This window comes from Lactuca virosa, chromosome 4, assembly GCF_052849685.1.
Source record: "Lactuca virosa cultivar CGN04683 chromosome 4, Lactuca_virosa_CGN04683_v6, whole genome shotgun sequence".
NCBI lineage: Eukaryota > Viridiplantae > Streptophyta > Magnoliopsida > Asterales > Asteraceae > Lactuca > Lactuca virosa.
Window position 1 is genome coordinate 510,499,988 of NC_136429.1, and position 19,071 is coordinate 510,519,058.

At 37.2% G+C, this 19,071-nt stretch overlaps 1 non-coding gene across 1 annotated transcript; it reads left to right on the forward strand.

Annotated features, from left to right (window-relative positions):
• Window positions 1-4,566: 4,566 nt before the first annotated feature.
• On the forward strand, window positions 4,567-4,673 carry LOC145110509 (small nucleolar RNA R71). Its single transcript, XR_013709888.1, has one exon. It is a non-coding gene; the product is annotated as a small nucleolar RNA R71 (small nucleolar RNA).
• The last annotated feature ends 14,398 nt before the right edge of the window (window positions 4,674-19,071 follow it).

The following is a 19,071-nucleotide window of genomic DNA, read 5'->3' on the forward strand; positions in this document are numbered from 1 at the left end:
AGAGAAAGTTGGTGGGTTCTCCCACCCAGGGAGAGTTTCTCTCCCACCATGTTCTTCATGAATATTATTATTATTCTCTCTTGTTCTTAGTCTTCTTCAACGAACTCATAATATGTTCTTCGTGTTCATACTTACAAAAACACGATTAATCTCGAGATATCTTACTTCCGCATCCACCGTTCGTATAAAAATGGGTCTCTACAATTGGTATCAGAGCCGTACCTTGAAGATCTCACGATTAGTTCAAGGGAACGACTCCCGTTCGGTGATTATCTTGTGATTTTTCCGTGTTTCTGCAAGAAAAATTTTCGGGTTTCTTACCGGAATTTTTTTTATGAAGTTCGTTCTTAGTTTTATTTTCTGGGTGATTCTTACTTAATAAAATAAATTGTTGCTGCTGCTGCTCGTTCTATTTGTTGCTGGAAAAAGATGTTCTTAAAAGATTATTATTGTTGCTGTTGAAGAAATGAAGAAAAATGGGAGAAGAAATTAATTTTGTGGTCTCCAAAAAGTTGAAGATGTGCTCCAGGCATTTTATTTATGCCATGGAAATGAGACACAAAAATTATGGGCTTATTATTCTTGAAGAAAGTGGAGAAAAACATTTTTTTTGGAGATTTTATCTTCCAGCAAGTCTTATCATTATGATGTATGAACCTCTTGATTCTCATATTTTAGTTGCTGTAGATCTGCAAATTGAATTGTTTGGACGTAATGTAGTGTTTTCATAAAGCATCTTGTCCTTGTTACTCTTTTGGGTAAAGAGTACTCCACTCACTTTTGCCTTCCCAAGCAAAAACCATGTGACATTGTCATTTCCCATCACCTTTTGTCCCCTAAAAACCCCCTGCACACTCTTCTTTTTGCCTTCCCAAGACCCACCTTTGACTTAGAATCCTTTATAAAAAGATTCCCTCATTAAAATATGAATAAATGGCCTTTGCGGTACCATTTTTCATGAAAAAATAGCATTTTTCGTCACCTGTTCAACCCTTCTCGGAGCCCAGAACCGCAGCCAAAAACTGCCTACCGGAGTCTCCTTAGAAGCCTACCCGCAGCCCTTCTTAGCCTTGGTACCGCAACCCCTCTCAGGCCTAAGTACCGCAGCCTCTTAGTCCAAACCGAGGATCCGAAGCCTACTCTTCCCTGCGGACCAAAAGCCTCCCCTGCTGACCGAAGTCCTTCAGCTCTACCGCAACTTCGGATTTGCTCTTCTCCACTCGGACCGCAGCCTCAGACCGAGGTCCTCGCACCGCAGGCACCTCATTCCGGTTCGGACCGCAATAACCTATCTTCATCCGCAGCCATCTAGACCGCATCTCCTACTCCACTGCCTACCTTCCTGACTTCGGTACCCCATCAGCAGCCCAACTCCTCATCCGCACCCAACCCTTTTCCACCCGCAACCACCTCCCACCCTAGCCACCCTCTCTCATCCGCAACCTTCCCTAGACCCTCCTCCATCAGCAGCCTTCGGCCCTCCTTCCTCCCTTCCCTTTTTCCTTCTTCCTCCTCTCCTCCCTCCTTCTTCCTCCTTATTCCTCCCCCCTCCTCCCCTCTTTTTTTTTCCTCCCCTCTCATCAGCCCTCCCCCTTCTTTTTTTTAACCCTCTTATTTTTTTAACTTCATTTTTTTATTAAAACCAATTTTTTTATTACATCAATTATTTTTTTTAACACCAATTTTTTTTAACGCCAATTATTTATTATTCAGCTAATTATTTTTTTTAACACCAATTTTTTTTACACCAACTATTTTTATTTAGCCAATTTTTTTATTAAAACCAATTTTTTTTATTACACCAATTATTTTTTTTAACACCAATTTTTGCCACAACCGAACCTTGGATTGTCACATTGGTTCATTTCATGCCGGTTATTATTGGAAGAATACTCCTACCGCAGTCGGACTTCATATTATTTTTTGTGATGCTTGCACCGCAACGCGATTGATCAACAAAGTTGTTTCGCATTCTTCACTTTATGAGATTTTATGACTTGTCGCTCTTGATTTTTGGTTATAGAATCATGTATCTTGAGCATGTGGACTTTATTCTCTATTGAAGACCACTTCAAGTGTTCCGGCACCGCAGTTTGGATATTTGGATATATATTTTTGGCACAACAGATTATTCTCAGCACAGCTTCAGCAACTATGTCACCCGCCTCCTCATGACCACAAGAGTATCTCTTTTACTCTTTCTAGTTTATTATCGAGACCCTTCATACATCTAGGGAGAGCTTCTCTGTTAGCTCTTGGTATCCGACACTCTCCATCCGATGATTTGTTGATTTTTGATATCCGGTCATTGGTTATCAAAAATAGGGAGAGAATATCATCCGGATTTGGTTATTATGATTGTTTGAGTTTGGATTTTTGAAAACTTCTGAAGACGATTATTTATTTAGTGATGCGACGTGACACTTCTTTTTGGTCTTTACGGATCAAAATTTTGGCGTTACTCGATGTTTTCCGATTCAGATTATTTATTATTCGGACTCTACCATAGGATGATTTTGTGTTCGCATCCGGTTCAGATCTTATGGTTTCACGAGTTTGGATTTGTGATATGTTGAAGACGAAGATTATTTTGGCAATGTGACGTGGCACTTATTTTTGGTCCTTGGATCAAATTTTCGGCATTGCTAGACCATGTTTTTGGACTCACATTATTTTTATCCGGACTTCATTTTATAGATGCTTCACATTTTTAGCAGGTTATTCTTTGAAGAATTTCGGTGTATTATGATTCGAGAACTCGAGATGTTTTTCAGACTTTTTGAAGCCGAGATGTTTGTTTTATTGGATCTTCTACTTGCTCATGGTGACCTCCTTCTTCGGGTGATTATGACTGGTTTGAAGATTTGGATCTTATTTTTTCTGCTTCATTGGTTGTGCTTTGAAGCCGAAGACCTTCATTGTTAGAGATTCATGGCCAGTTTCAGACTTCACAGACACTTCAGAGTTTCAGAGACATTTCAGCACTTGATTTCATTTTATTACCATAATTGCTAGTCGGATTACTGTATTATAGCCTTGTATCACTTATTGGATCTCTCATCATTTGTAAGCATTTAGGGAGAGAATGTTGGTGCATGGAAATGCTCCATAAATAATGAGTGTTTATTAGGTTGTATTTTCCCTTTATTGTATTTATAGTGTAAATACTCTCCCTCCTATATAAAGGGAGAGTTGGTCATTTCTTACTTAAGCTAGCTCACTTTTTATAAGTTAGTGATTACTTTTCTCACAATGTAATCTAGAGAGAGAGAAAGTTGGTGGATTCTCCCACCCAGGGAGAGTTTCTCTCCCACCATGTTCTTCATGAATATTATTATTATTCTCTCTTGTTCTTAGTCTTCTTCAACGAACTCATAATATGTTCTTCGTGTTCATACTTACAAAAACACGATTAATCTCGAGATATCTTACTTCCGCATCCACCGTTCGTATAAAAATGGGTCTCTACAACTTGGCATAACGAGGGATGTGTTTGATAACATCTAAAAGTGGAAGATTTACCTCAACCTTACGAAAAATTTCCATGATGTCTTCCTCCTCTCTTTTGCGCTTCATGTTCTTCAGTCTTGATGGGAAAGGTGGTGTGGGATTGTACTACTTCAGATTCTGCTTAACTGGTTGTGGAGTTTTTGTTCCTTTATTTTCTTCATCATCTTCTTCAATCAAAACCTCTTCATATTCTTCTTCTTCTTTTTCTGGTTCTTTTACATCTTCTTCTTTTACCAGAACTTCTTCAAATTCTTCTTCAACTTCTCTTTCTGGTTAAGATGCACCTAGGCCTCCATAACTTTTCCCATTTCTCAAGGAAATGGCACTCACATTATGCTTAGGATTATTTTCAGTGTGTCCTGGTAACTTTCATTGAGATTCCAGACGACCCACATAAATGGCAAGTTGAGACACCTGCTGTTCTAGATTCTTGATACTAGCTCTGGTTTTGTTCTGAAATGCTTGGGTGCTCATGGAAAGACTTTTCACAATATCTTCTAAGGCTACACTGGAACTGCTGGGTTCTTGATGCGAGTTCTGGTTCTGAAAATTTGAACTCTGGAAGTTATGCTGATTCGGATTCTAAAAGTTGTGTTGATTCTGAGAATTCTGCTGAAAGTTCATCTGCTAAAAACCCGGTGGTTGCTGAAATTGCTGTCTTGGCTGAAAATTATTGTTATGATAATAGTTCAGAGGCTGATTACAAATCTTTTGTTGATGGTATGCTCCGACAACTTTGATTGGAGCAACATCCTCTTGCAAGATCGGACACATATCTGTTGGATGTTCAGTCTTCAGGCACATACCACATTGTTTATTCGTAGCTACTTTGAGAATCCGAATGAGCATTGCTGATTTCTTTGATACCCCTTGGCTGATCCGGATACCCTTTGTCTTTATTACCATAATTCTTCGACTCTATTGCCCGCTTGTCGATCAGTTCTCAAATTTCTGTTGGTCATATCACCTAAGGAACCGCCACTCGAAGCATTTATAAGGCGCCTCTCCATGGGTGTCAGACCTTCATAGAAGCAGTTGTAGAGCTGGTAATCACTGATCCCATGTTGTGGGCAACAAACCAACAACTTCTTGAACCTCTCCCAGTAATTATGTAAAGATTCTATTTTTCCTTGTTTGATTCCAAGGATTTCTCTTCTGAGACTGGAAACTCGCGTCTTTGGAAAATACTTCTCTAAAAACAACTTCGCAAGTTTTGTCCAAATGGTAATCGAACTAGATGGGAGCTCATACAACCATTCCATTAACTTTATCTGATCTTCAGTAACTACATGCGACTTCATTCTTGAACAAACCACATGAAATTCATTGAGGAATTTATGTGGATCTTCGTTTTCTAGACCTCAGAATGTGGGAAGAAGATGTATCAGCCCAAATTTGAGTTCAAAGTTTTGGGCTTCCAGAAAGGTAATACAGAGGGGTTGCTAATTGACTTCTTGAGTGGCCCACTCTCTGAGAGTCTTTTCTGCTTTGTCTCCACTTATGGCTGATGCTTCAGATTCGGATTCTAAAGGGTCTGTGGTTTCAGATTTCACTGAGGATGGTGGGGAATATGTTTTAAAAGGAATGTTTGAAGGTGAAGCTGGGGTTAATTTTGGAGAAAACAGATCTAGTTTGTTCCACAAGGGAGTGCCTTGTGGTGTGGTGATTTCTGGAGGTACTGAAGAGGATGAACCAAAGAAATCAACTGATTGTTTTCTATTTGCCGCTTCTTTCTTCAGTTTCCTTGTAGTTCTTTCGATTTCTGGATCAAAAGCTCGAGGTGTACATTTACGAAAATTTCTTGGGATAAAACTATTATAAGCACCGTGTCCCCGACAACGACACCAATTTGTTAACATGTTGTCGCGGGCATATTAAGCAAATAAAATTTCATTGCTGGTTGCACTAAAAATATAACACAAGGAAGCAGGGTCGAATCCTCAAGGACACAAACTAACAGTCAATGCCTTTTTGCATCAGGCACATTCTAGTCATTAAAACATAAAATATAAATGGGGGATTTTGATTTAAACTAAAAACTAAAAATTACAGTGAAAATAAACTAAAAGAAAATCAATAATAAAAACGATTTTAGTTCTGCTGCGACTTTCCTAATCATACAATCAGTTACGATCTAGTTATTCATAATGCGTTCTATCTAAGCTTGTACTGAGAAAAACTAATAAGCTCTAGTTTAATAACTTTTACCTAAATTAGTTTAACCAAAAAACGCTCTTTGAATTAACCCTAACTTTTTACTGTTCAATTAAACAAGCTCTTAATTAAATCATAAAAATAGTTTTATGTTCTGTGTAAAATTCCCAACAATATCCAATAATTCTCACAAGCTCGGAAGAGTAAATATATGATTTTTTTGTTTATACCAGAGTTAAATGCCAAGCACAGAATCAATCTGATACTTGTTACTTATTACCAGTTGATAAGAACAATTACAGATTCTATTAACTGATTAACTGGAATGACAAAACCCTAGCTAGGTGATCAGACTAACAATAATTTAGAAATCAAATGTTCACTAAGCTCAAAACTGAAAAATCTAGATAGAAACACAAATAAAAAATCAGATCCGAAAACTAATTACATGAGAAGTACTAGTCTATGCAGAGCTGAAAACTAGGGTTTAGCCAGACATGGTTAAAAACGAAACTAAACTAAATAAAAGGAACATGTAACATCCCAAAAATTATAAGGTAAAATTTTCATTTTTATATCAACCATAAACACCATTTATCCTTTTTAATCATTCAGAAGTATATCATAGTAACAATAGTTATCAGAGTACAATCCCAAATTCATAAAGTTGCGGAAACAAGGGTGAATGCGCTGCGATCAAGTCGGGCCCTTTCCTTTCAAATCGGAACTACCTGAGACCATAACCATAAAACCGTAAGCACAAAACTTAGTGAGTTTCTCAAAATACCACATACCATACATATCCTTGGACCTATCCCGTCATACAATGGGCCTAGCCAGACATACAATGCGAGAGTCACAGAGATAGCTAGCATCGTACATAACATACATTGGGCCTAGCCCTTCCTGATCCATGGGCCCAACCCAACATTCAAATCGGCCTAGCCTGTCATATAATGGGCCTAGCCGAACATACCATGCAAGAGCCACAAAGAAAACTAGCATAGTAGATCCTAGTGGGACAACATTAGTGCCTTCGATCCACGGGTACAATGAGGAGACTCACCTGAATCACGATGCTGATTAAAACCTTGCGCAACGCCGCACCGATCACGACCGACAACTCTTACCGCCAAAAGATGGGTGCAAAACATGTAACGCTCGATTTCCAAGGTATTTATTTTAATTTTTGATTGGTCAAATATTTCTGGTTGGGCCTTGGAGTCTTTGGGCTTTATATCATTTTGGGACATGGGGGGTGTCGTACGTTGGGCATACGACCCTATGTACCTAGGCGTACTGTTGGAAGTTAGACGCGGGTGTCATGCACGTACGCGCTGTGTACAGAGGAGTACGTGCAGCGTACATGTCCAGACCCAAAACCCTACATTTTAGGGTTTGATCACTATATAAAGAACATTATACATTAAGGACCTCCTTTATCAACCTCCCTCTTGTCTCTAATCAGCCTCCATGAAACCCTAACCCCCTTTATTGTGTGTTCTTGTGCTTGGAAGGCCACTTGAGTACATTTTTGGTGTTTTTATTCCATTTCCAAGGAAGTGAAGGTTGGAGCAAGGTGGTGGTTCAAGGAGAATCTTGTAGATCTGAGTTTTTTGCTTCATTTCAATCTTTTGCAAGGTATAAAGTCTTGAACTCGGTACTTCATAGCCTAGATCTCTTTTGGTTGAGTTTTTAGACCCTTTTGGTCCCATTATTGAGATCTTATGAGTCCATGTCGTTTCTAAAGCTTAGAGTTGCCACTCTTGGTATTATTTGGGTCTTAGAATCATAAAGTTGCCATCTTTGAGACTTAGAATCATCCATGCATGAGTATTGGTCAATTTTATGGAAGTAGATTGTCATGTTTTGAGTTTGGGTTCATTTAGGGGCATGCAAGCTATCAAGTTGTTGACTTTATGGTTTAAGACACTTCATATGACTCAGATCTGTGTCTCTAACCCTAGGTCTTAAGTATTTAAGTGCTTTATGGATTATGGCTTAATGAGTAGGTACGCTGGGCGTACAAGCTCGTACATGCAGAGTACAAGCCATGCAACCTGTATGCTTAGCGTACAGTTGAGTACGCCCCACGTACTCAATGGATTTGGGGCTTTGCGTTGTTGGGCCTCGGTTTGGGCCACTTTCATGGACTTTGTGTTTTGGGCCTTAGTAGGCCATTTGGAATCGAATAATTAGGCTAGGGAAGCATTATTGGGCCTTTAGGATAGGGCCCATGCGAAGGGATTTGGGCCCAATTGGAAATTGGGCCATATGTTGGACCTTGTTGGATTGTTTATCTCCGTTGGATCATTGGATTGTGAATTAGGGTTTCATTCTTGGACCTAATTATGTTAGGGGTAAAATAGTCTTTTTACCCCAAGTGGGAATTTGTGATTAATGATGTAGAGCTCATTGTTAATTAGATTTTATTTGGTAATTGATAGCTCGGGGAGCTGTAGGACCAGCAGTTAGGGATCATTCGTTTCGTTCTGCTTTTCGAGGTGAGTTTTCCTCATCGGATTTAGTGGGTCTAAGGCACCAAGGCCGACCCTTGTTGATTATGTTGATATACTCGTTGTCTGTGTGATGCTTGCATGTGCTTGTATATGTATGATTATTGGGCGGGGTGCGTATTGCGAGTATGGACGGGGCTCGTATCTCTTTGTGTGGGGCCCGTTATGCGAGTGTGGGTGGGGCCCGCATCTCATTGGGTGGGGCCCGTTATGTGAGTGTGGGTGGGGCTCGTATCTCTTTGGGAGGGGCCCATTATGTGATATGTTGGTATGTGGTATCTTAGGGAACTCACTAAGCTATGTACTTACGGTTTTTAGTTTTCGTTTCAGGTACTTCCGGTTCCAAGGGGAAGAGCTCGAGCTGACTGCATCACACACTCCATGGAGATTCCGCATTTGATATTTACGCTGATTATGATACATTCGATAAATTGATTTGATGAGATGTATGGATGATGTTTGAAATACTAATTTTTATCTATTATAATAACGAAAATTTTGGGACCATATTTTTGGATGTTACAAGTTGGTATCAGAGCCTTGGTTTGAGGGATTCGGGCACACTCTCGGGGGTGTCTGAACTCAAACCGAGGATTTAGTAAGTTTTCAAAAGATAAACATATTTAAGAAAATGTTTTCTAAAATAAGATAGGGTGTGGTGCGTGCAATCAACCGAGCTTAAGTAAGTTATCCTAAAATACCCACACATGTTTATATATGATATGAATTTGTGAAATTGTGAATCACATGCTAGATTAGGGCTAAGGATCTAGGAGTGATGCCTTTATGTTAGGTCATAATTTATGGTTTTTACTTTTCTTTTCTAGGCTTTTATGGTTTCGGTTTAGGACCGAAATCCCCTTGATTCGTTTGTAATTGGACCAAAATAACCAAGTGATTTCGGTTAGACTTTATGTTGTTTGGACTGAAATCACATGTGATTTCGGTTAGGCTATTGGGTTTTGGCTTGGGCTTTGTATTTTGGTCCACGTATATATAGTGTTATTTCGGTGTGAAAAGAAGTGAGATGTAAGTGAGAGGGGGACGTTTTTGGGGGCTGTCATAAGGCAAGAACGAGATATGGAGTGGAATTGAGAGAAAACCGTGTGTAATCGGAATCTTATGTACCAGACGATTAATCAATATATCGTGTGCATTGAAGATTCATTTTATGTTCGTATTCATCTTATATCTTGCATTATACACTTTGATTGGTATTCCGCACCATCAAAGTGAATCTGATTGATACGTAGGAGAATTTGGGACTTACAATTGGTATCAGAGCAAGGATTGGTAGCAATCGGGTTATTGCAAAATATCTTTAAGAGTTTTTCTAGGAGTTTCTTGGTGTTTTTATTTTATTTTTGACCAAATTTTGGCCATTGTTCTTTGTGTTCTTCATATTTTTGGAGTTTTGATCGAATTTGGTTTTAAAATTAGCAAATTTTGTGTTTTTGGCAAGTTTTGGGTGATTTTTGGTCAAAATCTGCGAGATCTCGGCGGCAGCTTCGGATCTCGGTTCGACCCTAGAAGATCTCGGAGGCACATCAGCGATTTCTCTCGGATTCGCACGTTCTCGGTCAGCACCGAAGGTTTACGGCCAGCAACGAGGGTTCTCGATGCGAGGTTCTCGCTTTCGATTTTCGGTCCGATATTTCGGTTCGCCTTTTCGGTCTCGCAGTTCACGGTCTTCACTTCTCGGTCTCAGATTTTGGTCAACAGCTGTTTTCGGCGCGAGACTTCTCGGTGAGGATGAGAAGCCTCACATTTTCGGTCTAAAAATCAAGTTTTGGTATTAAAGCCTCATTTTCGGTATTAAAGCCTCGTTTTCGACATTAAAGCTTCGTATTTGGTCAAAAAGTAACGTATTCGGTCAAATACCCTATTTTTTGGTCAAATACTCTCGTTTTTGGTCTTGAAATCTCGTTTTCAATCTAGAAAATTTTGTTTTTGGTCAAGGTTATTTTTTTTTTGGATAAAAAGTTTGACTTTCATCCTTGACTTTCAAGTTTGACTTTTGACTTTCAAATTAGACTTTGACTTTCAAGTCTAGCTTTTAACTTTCAAATTTGACTTTTGACTTTTAAGTTTGACTTTTCAAGTTTGACTTTCAAGTTTGATATTTCAAGTTTGACTTATCATGTTTGACTTTTCTTGGTTTCATAATCAGATCTATTTTTTGGTAAATTATTATTTTTGGTGAATAATGAGTTCATCAATCACAAAAGAGGTAAATGAAACTTCCTGTTCTCAAGCATGTAGTGATACAATTAAACTTCTTCGTGATCAAATTGATATATTACGTAGAGACAATGAGGACCTTAGGTATAAAGGATACACTCTCGAGAAGGGCCAAAAACCTTTAAAAAATCAATTAGAGGCACAAACCAAGGACTTTAGAAAACTTCAAGAAAAATACAACACAAAGTGTGTACGTTATGATTATGCTCAACAAAAGATTGCCAGTCTAACTGCCGAGCTTGACACATTGAAAAATAAGTTTGAAAATGCAGACTTTAATTTTAAAAAGTTTGATGTGTCAAGTAAGAAAGTTGAGTCCATGATTGAAAAACAGTTAAAATTTAAAGATAATTAGAATAAGGGTCTAGGGTATCATAGTGTTCCACCTCCCTTCAATGACAACTATACCCCAGCCCTTGAAACCAATGAGGTAGAGATACCTGCTCAGTATAGCCAACCCCCTGTACCAGCTTCACTTAAGACTGAACAATTTGGCCCAACTGAGAATATTGAGGTGAATGATACTAATTCTTCTACTTCATGTGCAGGTAAAGTAGTGGAAAATGAGAACAAGGAGAACAAAAATAATTCTAGTTCTGTTAATTCTGTTGATTCTCAAACCAATGTCTCTTTGAACTCTAAATTTGTTGCTTCTAATTCTGTTACTCCTAATAAACCTGCTGTTGATAAATACAAGCCACCAAAACAAGCGAAACAGATTGCTTGCTGTAAGCGTGCTTGTGGGAACAATTAGAGACAAGGCATGGACATGCTACGAGGGACATGTAGAAATAACTTCTACGTGAAGAAACAAACATGTTTCCACTGTGGAACACCTGGACACATTGCCATAAATTGTCCAAATCGTGCTTATGTCCCCTACTATGCACCAGGTTGGCAGAATATGCCAAGAGGGAGTTTCTCCAAAAGAAATCCTTCGAGGTCACATTCACGCAATGGTGACTGGAACGCGAAAAAGGCAAGGAATCAAACTCCCAAGGACAAGAAGGGAATGTTTGACAAGATGCAAAATTCAAGAGATGGTTATGTTAGATCAAGATCGTTTATGTCGAAGTCATCTTGGCAGTCGGTTTCAAGTTCTAAAGCAAGTGCTGAGGCATCAATCTGATCAAACAAGAAATGGGTTAAACCCGACTACAGATGGGTACCAAAGGTTCACACTCCCAAATCATCTAATGATTCTAACATTTCTTCATCTTCTGTGTCTGATAAACAGGATATGTCATGGAAGAGTGTACCTTGTGTAGATGATAATTGTCAACCCGACTTCAAAATGGATTGGGTTCTAAAGACCAACTAATTCCGAACTCTGTGTTGGAGCAACTATGGAGGAATATCATCAGACTTCAGTTTGTTGATAGTGGCTGTTCCAGGCACATGACAGGAGACATCTCTCAACTGCACAACATTCAGAACTTTAATTGAGAGCATGTATCCTTTGCGGGAAAGGAAGAAAGAAGAGGATCACAAATGGGGATTGTACTTAACGATGTGAAGAATTTTTGAATCTGTTCCGGAATTGAAACACAACTGAGGCTGAACATGTTGCTGCATATGCATACTGTTCTTAGATCATCTGGATGCAACTTCAATTGGTGAATTACAATTTGAGTTTTCTTCTCGATACTTCTAAGTTTTTCTTAAAATGATTCGTTTTGAAGACAATTTTTTAAATTTGCGTATTTATTTTATTTTCTTTCTTCCCCATGCCCAAATTAAGGGGGAGAAATCAAAATACAAAAAATTATAAAAATCAAAAATACAAAAATATGTTTCTCTTTCGTAAGTATTTTTGGGAAGTGATATGAAGCTTAGTGTTAAAGGGCAATCTGAAATGCGTGTAATGCACTGAAGCTAAATTGTTTAGACTCTATGTTCAATGTGCTGATAGGCACAAAGGATTCAAATGAAAGGACTAGACACTGTTGACAATGAAAGGACTTGACAATCTTAACTCATCTGGACTTCGATAGTTACATTTGGACTGACCATATGACGCTTGGATAGATTGATCAGTGAGATAAACAAGGGAGCCTACAAGATACATTAAAGTTACTTATTATCTAGAACTGTGGCTCAACACTTCTCCGATGTACGAACTTATGTCATTAATTCTGGTACTGATAGGGTGACTGGGGGATTTAGGTAAAGTATGTCGGTGTGAAATTGTTTTTATTTCTTATCCTCTCTGCAAGTCATATGTTGCCCCCTTTGCATGATCGGAAGATCCGACCTGGGATGCAACATATGCACTCTATTTATATACATTTCTATCTATGCTTCTCTCTATCTATCTATGTCAGTCATATGCTGTCCCCTTTGCGTGATCGGAAGATCCGACCTGGGACACAACATATGCACCTTTCTATCTCTCTCACCCTCTATCTATGTTAGTCATATGTTGTCCCATGTGCGTGATTGGAAGAGATCCGACCTGGGGCACAACATATGCATCTCTATATCTAACTTCTCTCTCAAATAATTGAGCACTCACCTAAAGTAAAGAGCTCTTTGGAATTCCTTGATTGCTAGGGTATGTCATGAACTGGGGAACACGTTCTAGTGCACTTAAAATTGAATTAACCAAAGGTTGTCTGTAGATCTCGCTGCTAAATTTAAGTGGACAACAATATCCTTGGTCGTCGTCAGCAAAATGGTCTATTTCGGAATATTATTTAGGAATATAATCACAATGTCTTGTCATTTATTATCTGTCCAACTTGTCAATATCCTTTGTTTTTAAGTGGACCATAATATTGGTGATTGACCATAGCTAAACATGCAGGTGTGTGCTGATAAACGATATTGAATTTCTTGACAACTTTGATCCCAAAAGTTTTTGATTTGTACGTTTTGTATCTTATTTTTGTTTTTGTTAAATTTGTTCATATTTTTCCTCTATGCACAAATTTAGGGGAAGAATTAAAAAAAAAATAAATCCAAAAATATGTTTATTTCTGCTTTATTTCCTTTTCAGATAATTAAAAATCCAAAAATATTTTATTTTTATTTTGACTGTATTTTTAATTTTAATTTTATTTCTTAGTTATTTATATTGCGTGCTAAGTTTATTTTTACTTTTATTTTTTATGTCCAAGTTTCGTTTGTCTTAAAAAGCGAATTCAAAAAGAAGAAGAGACTCAAGGAGATTGTATCAGAATTTTCTGAGCAAGGAGAAGAAACTTGGAAAGGAGTTGCTGGTCATTACACTTCACTCAATTTTCACATGGAATTGAAAGGTTGAAACTGTACAAATTGTCAGTTAGGAAGTATCTTTCAAAGAACTGTCGTATTTAAGGAAATAAAAGTCTGAAACTGTACAAATGTCATGGCACTAGGGCGATGCACCTTGCAAGGCACGATTATCACTGAACGTCTTGCCAAGGGCCAAGTTAACTTGTTAACTTGAAAAACTGTATTGAGATCTTTGATCTAGGATATACAGGGGCTGACATAAAAAAAAAGGCCATGGGTAGTTCTCCGATACTCAACAAATTACAGTGCGTTCCTTCGAGTTCACACAAATACTGCGAGTAGTCTCCATCTGAGCCAAGGCTGGGTCCTTGAACAACTGTGGTGAGAAGGGTGTTTATGATTCTGTGATCCACAGGGACTTTTTTTTTGTCATTTGTTACTTTTCAAGGCGCAACGATGATCGCTAAAGAGCAATCATTCGAAGGAACAAGAAGTGAATATTATTTTTCAACATTAAAATTTTCAACCCCAGAAGCAAGATGAAGCTGTACTTGAAGTTATGTGACAGATTGTATTGAAGCCTCCTCAATTATTTTGCTTCTATCTATGAACTTGCTGAAGTGATCTAGTAGAATCGGTCTCTCTGTTATTATCTGTGAAGTTTCTCAAAGCTGAAAGTGCTGATTTTCAAGAACCTTTACAAGAAACCTCTACACCCAATGTGCGTTCAAAGTCAAATTCTTAGAAGGAAGTCCAACTACTCAAGATGAAGTCATTCATGGAGAAATTCATATGTTCATCTTGAAGTTGTGAAGAAATCGAAGATTAAATCTGAAAGACAAAGATCAAAGTGAAGATTGAAAAGAAAAGAAAGATATAAACGAAGGAGGAAATTATTAGGTCATAATTTATGGTTTATACTTTGCTTTTATAGGCTTTTATGGTTTTCGGTTTAGGGCCGAAATCATAAAAGCCTAGAAAAGCAAAGTATAAACCATAAATTATGACCTAACAATTGAGCACTGTTGACATGCTAGAAAAATTTATTTAATTAAAAAAATCAAATTTAAGTGCACTAGAACGTGTTCCCCAGTTCACGACATACCCTAGCAATCAAGGAATTCCAAAGAGCTCTTTACTTTAGGTGAGTGCTCAATTATTTGAGAGAGAAGTTAGACCACAATATTGGTGATTGACTAGAGCTAAACATGCAGGTGTGTGCTGAGAAACGATATTGAATTGCTTAACAACTTTGATCCCAAAAGTTTATGTTTTGTACATTTTGTATCTTATTTTTGATTTTGTTAAATTTGTTCATATTTTTCCTCTATGCACAAATTTAAGGGGAGAATTAAAAAAATTTTTAAAAATCCAAACATATGTTTATTTCTGTTTTATTTCCTTTTCAGAAAATCAAAAATCCAAAATATTTTATTTTTATTTTGAGTGTATTTTTAATTTTATTTTTATTTCTTAGTTATTTCTATTGTGTGCTAAGTTTATTTTTACTTTTATTTTTTTATGTGAATGTTTAGTTTGTCTTAAAAAGCGAATTCAAAAAGAAGAAGAGACTCAAGGAGACTGTATCGGAATTTTCTGAGCAAGGAGAAGAAACTTGGAAAGGAGTTGATGGTCATTACACTTCACTCTATTTCACAAGGAATTAAAGGATTGAAACTGTACAAATTGTCAGTTAGGCAATATCTTTCAAATAACTGTCGTATTTAAGGAATTAAAAGTCTGAAACTGTACAAATGTCATGGCACTAGGGCGATGCACCTAGCAATGGACGGTTATCACTGAACGTCTCGCCAAGGGCCAAGTTAACTTGTGAACTTGAAAAACTGTATTGAGATCTTTGATCTTGGATATACAGGGACTGACATAAAAAAAGGCCACAAGTAGTTCTCCGATACTCAACAAATCGCAGTGCGTTCCTTCGAGTTCACACAGATACTGCGAGTAGTCTCCATCTGAGCCAAGGCTGGGTCCTTGAACAACTGTGGTGAGAAGGGTGTTTATGATTCTGTGATCCACAGGGACTTTTTTTTGTCATTTGTTACTTTTCAAGGCGCAACGATGATCGTTAAAGAGCAATCATTCGAAGGAACAAGAAGTGAATATTATTTTTCAACATTAAAATTTTCAACCCCAGAAGCAAGATGAAGCTGTACTTGAAGTTATGTGACAGATTGTATTGAAGCCTCCTCAATTAATTTGCTGCTATCTATGAACTAGCTGAAGTGATCTAGTAGAATCGGTCTCTCTGTTATTATCTGTGAAGTTTCTCAAAGCTGAAAGTGCTGATTTTCAAGAACCTTTACAAGAAACCTCTACACCCAATGTGCGTTCAAAGTTAAATTCTTAGAAGGAAGTCCAACTACTCAAGATGAAGTCATTCATGCAGAAATTCATATGTTCATCTTGAAGTTGTGAAGAAATCGAAGATTAAAGCTGAAAGACAAAGATCAAAGCGAAGATTGAAAAGAAAAGAAAGCTATAAACGAAGGGGGAAATTGTTAGGTCATAATTTATGGTTTATACTTTGCTTTTCTAGGCTTTTATGGTTTTCGGTTTAGGGCCGAAATCAAAGGAATTCCAATTTTAAGTGTACTAGAACGTGTTCCCCAGTTCACGACATACCCTAGCAATCAAGGAATTCGAAAGAGCTCTTTACTTTAGGTGAGTGCTCAATTATTTGAGAGAGAAGTTAGACCACAATAGTGGTGATTGACCAGAGCTAAACATGCAGGTGTGTGCTGATAAACGATATTGAATTGCTTGACAACTTTGATCCCAAAAGTTTCTGTTTTGTACATTTTGTATTTTATTTTTGTTTTTGTTAAACTTGTTCATATTTTTCCTCTATGCACAAATTTAGGGGGAGAATTAAAAAAAAATTAAAAATCCAAAAATATGTTTATTTCTGTTTTATTTCCTTTTCAGAAAATAAAAAATCCAAAAATATTTTATTTTTATTTTGAGTGTATTTTTAATTTTATTTTTATTTCTTAGTTATTTCTATTGTGTGCTAAGTTTATTTTTACTTTTATTTTTTATGTCAATGTTTCGTTTGTCTTAAAAAGTGAATTCAAAAAGAAGAAGAGACTCAAGGAGACTGTATTGGAATTTTCTGAGCAAGGAGAAGACACTTGGAAAGGAGTTGATGGTCATTACACTTCACTCTATTTTCACAAGGAATTAAAGGATTGAAACTGTACAAATTGTCAGTTAGGCAGTATCTTTCAAATAACTATCGTATTTAAGGAATTAAAAGTCTGAAACTGTACAGATGTCATGGCACTAGGGCGATGCACCTAGCAAGGGACGATTATCGCTGAACGTCTCGCCAAGGGCCAAGTTAACTTGTGAACTTGAAAAATTGTATTGAGATCCTTGATCTTGGATATACAGGGGCTGACATAAAAAAAAGACCATGAGTAGTTCTCCGATACTCAACAAATCGCAGTGCGTTCCTTCGAGTTCACACAGATACTGCGAGTAGTCTCCATCTGAGCCAAGGCTGGGTCCTTGAACAACTGTGGTGAGAAGGGTGTTTATGATTCTGTGATCCACAAGGACTTTTTTTTTTGTCATTTGTTACTTTTCAAGGCGCAACGGTGATCGTTAAAGAACAATCATTCGAAGGAACAAAAAGTGAAGATTATTTTTCAATATTAAAATTTTCAACCCCAGAAGCAAGGTGAAGCTGTACTTGAAGTTATGTGGCAGATTGCATTGAAGCCTCCTCAATCAATTTGCTGCTATCTATGAACTTGCTGAAGTGATCTAGAAGAATCGGTCTCTCTGTTATTATCTCTGAAGTTTCTCAAAGCTAAAAGTGCTGATTTTCAAGAACCTTTACAAGAAACCTCTACACCCAATGTGCGTTCAAAGTCAAATTCTTAGAAGGAAGTCCAACTACTCAAGATGAAGTCATTCATGGAGAAATTCATATGTTCATCTTGAAGTTGTGAAGAAATCGAAGATTAAATCTGAAAGATAAAGATCAAAGTGAAGATTCAAAAGAAAAGAAAGATATAAACGAAGGGGGAAATTGTTAGGTCATAATTTATGGTTTATACTTTGCTTTTATAGGCTTTTATGGTTTTCTGTTTAGGGCCGAAATCATAAAAGCCTAGAAAAGCAAAGTATAAACCATAAATTATGACCTAACAATTGAGCACTGTTGACATGCTAGAAAAGTTTATTTAATTAAAAAAATCAAATTTAAGTGCACTAGAACATGTTCCCCAGTTCACGACATACCCTAGCAATCAAGGAATTCCAAAGAGCTCTTTACTTTAGGTGAGTGCTCAATTATTTGAGAGAGAAGTTAGACCATAATATTGGTGATTGACTAGAGCTAAACATGCAGGTGTGTGCTGATAAACGATATCGAATTGCTTAACAACTTTGATCCCAAAATGTTTATGTTTTGTACATTTTGTATCTTATTTTTGATTTTGTTAAATTTGTTCATATTTTTCCTCTATGCACAAATTTAGAGGGAGAATTAAAAAAAAATTAAAAATCCAAAAATATGTTTATTTGTGTTTTATTTCCTTTTCAGAAAATCAAAAATCCAAAAATATTTTATTTTTATTTTGAGTGTATTTTTAATTTTAATTTTATTTCTTAGTTATTTCTATTGTGTGCTAAGTTTATTTTTACTTTTATTTTTTTATGTGAATGTTTAGTTTGTCTTAAAAAGCGAATTCAAAAAGAAGAAGAGACTCAAGGAGACTGTATCGGAATTTTCTGAGCAAGGAGAAGAAACTTGGAAAGGAGTTGATGGTCATTACACTTCACTCTATTTCACAAGGAATTAAAGGATTGAAACTGTACAAATTGTCAGTTAGGCAGTATCTTTCAAATAACTGTTGTATTTAAGGAATTAAAAGTCTGAAACTGTACAGATGTCATGACACTAGGGCGATGCACCTAGCAACGGACGATTATCGCTGAACGTCTCGCCAAGGGCCAAGTTAACTTGTGAACTTGAAAAACTATATTGAGATCTTTTGAAACATCCCAAAAATACAGTCTGAAAATTTCGTTTTAAATCAGTAATAAAACCACAGTCATCATACGTCGTAGAAAAATCACAACAATGTATCTCAGAATAATATAACAATTGTCATGTATATCAGAGTATAAACATCCCAGGATGAACAAATGGTGTGTGCACTACAATCTTTTCGAGCTCCTCTTTTGAAACCTGAGTACCTGAAACCAAAACTGAAAACTGTAAGCACGAAGCTTAGTGAGTCTTCCCAACTACCACATACCATACAATAACATATAAAGCACATACTGGGCCTCGCCCACTGCATCGGACCGAAGTCCGGAAACTGCATCGGACCGAATTCCAGAACTAACCAGGGCCTTGCCCTCTGCATCGGAACGAAGTCCGGAAACTGCATCGGACCGA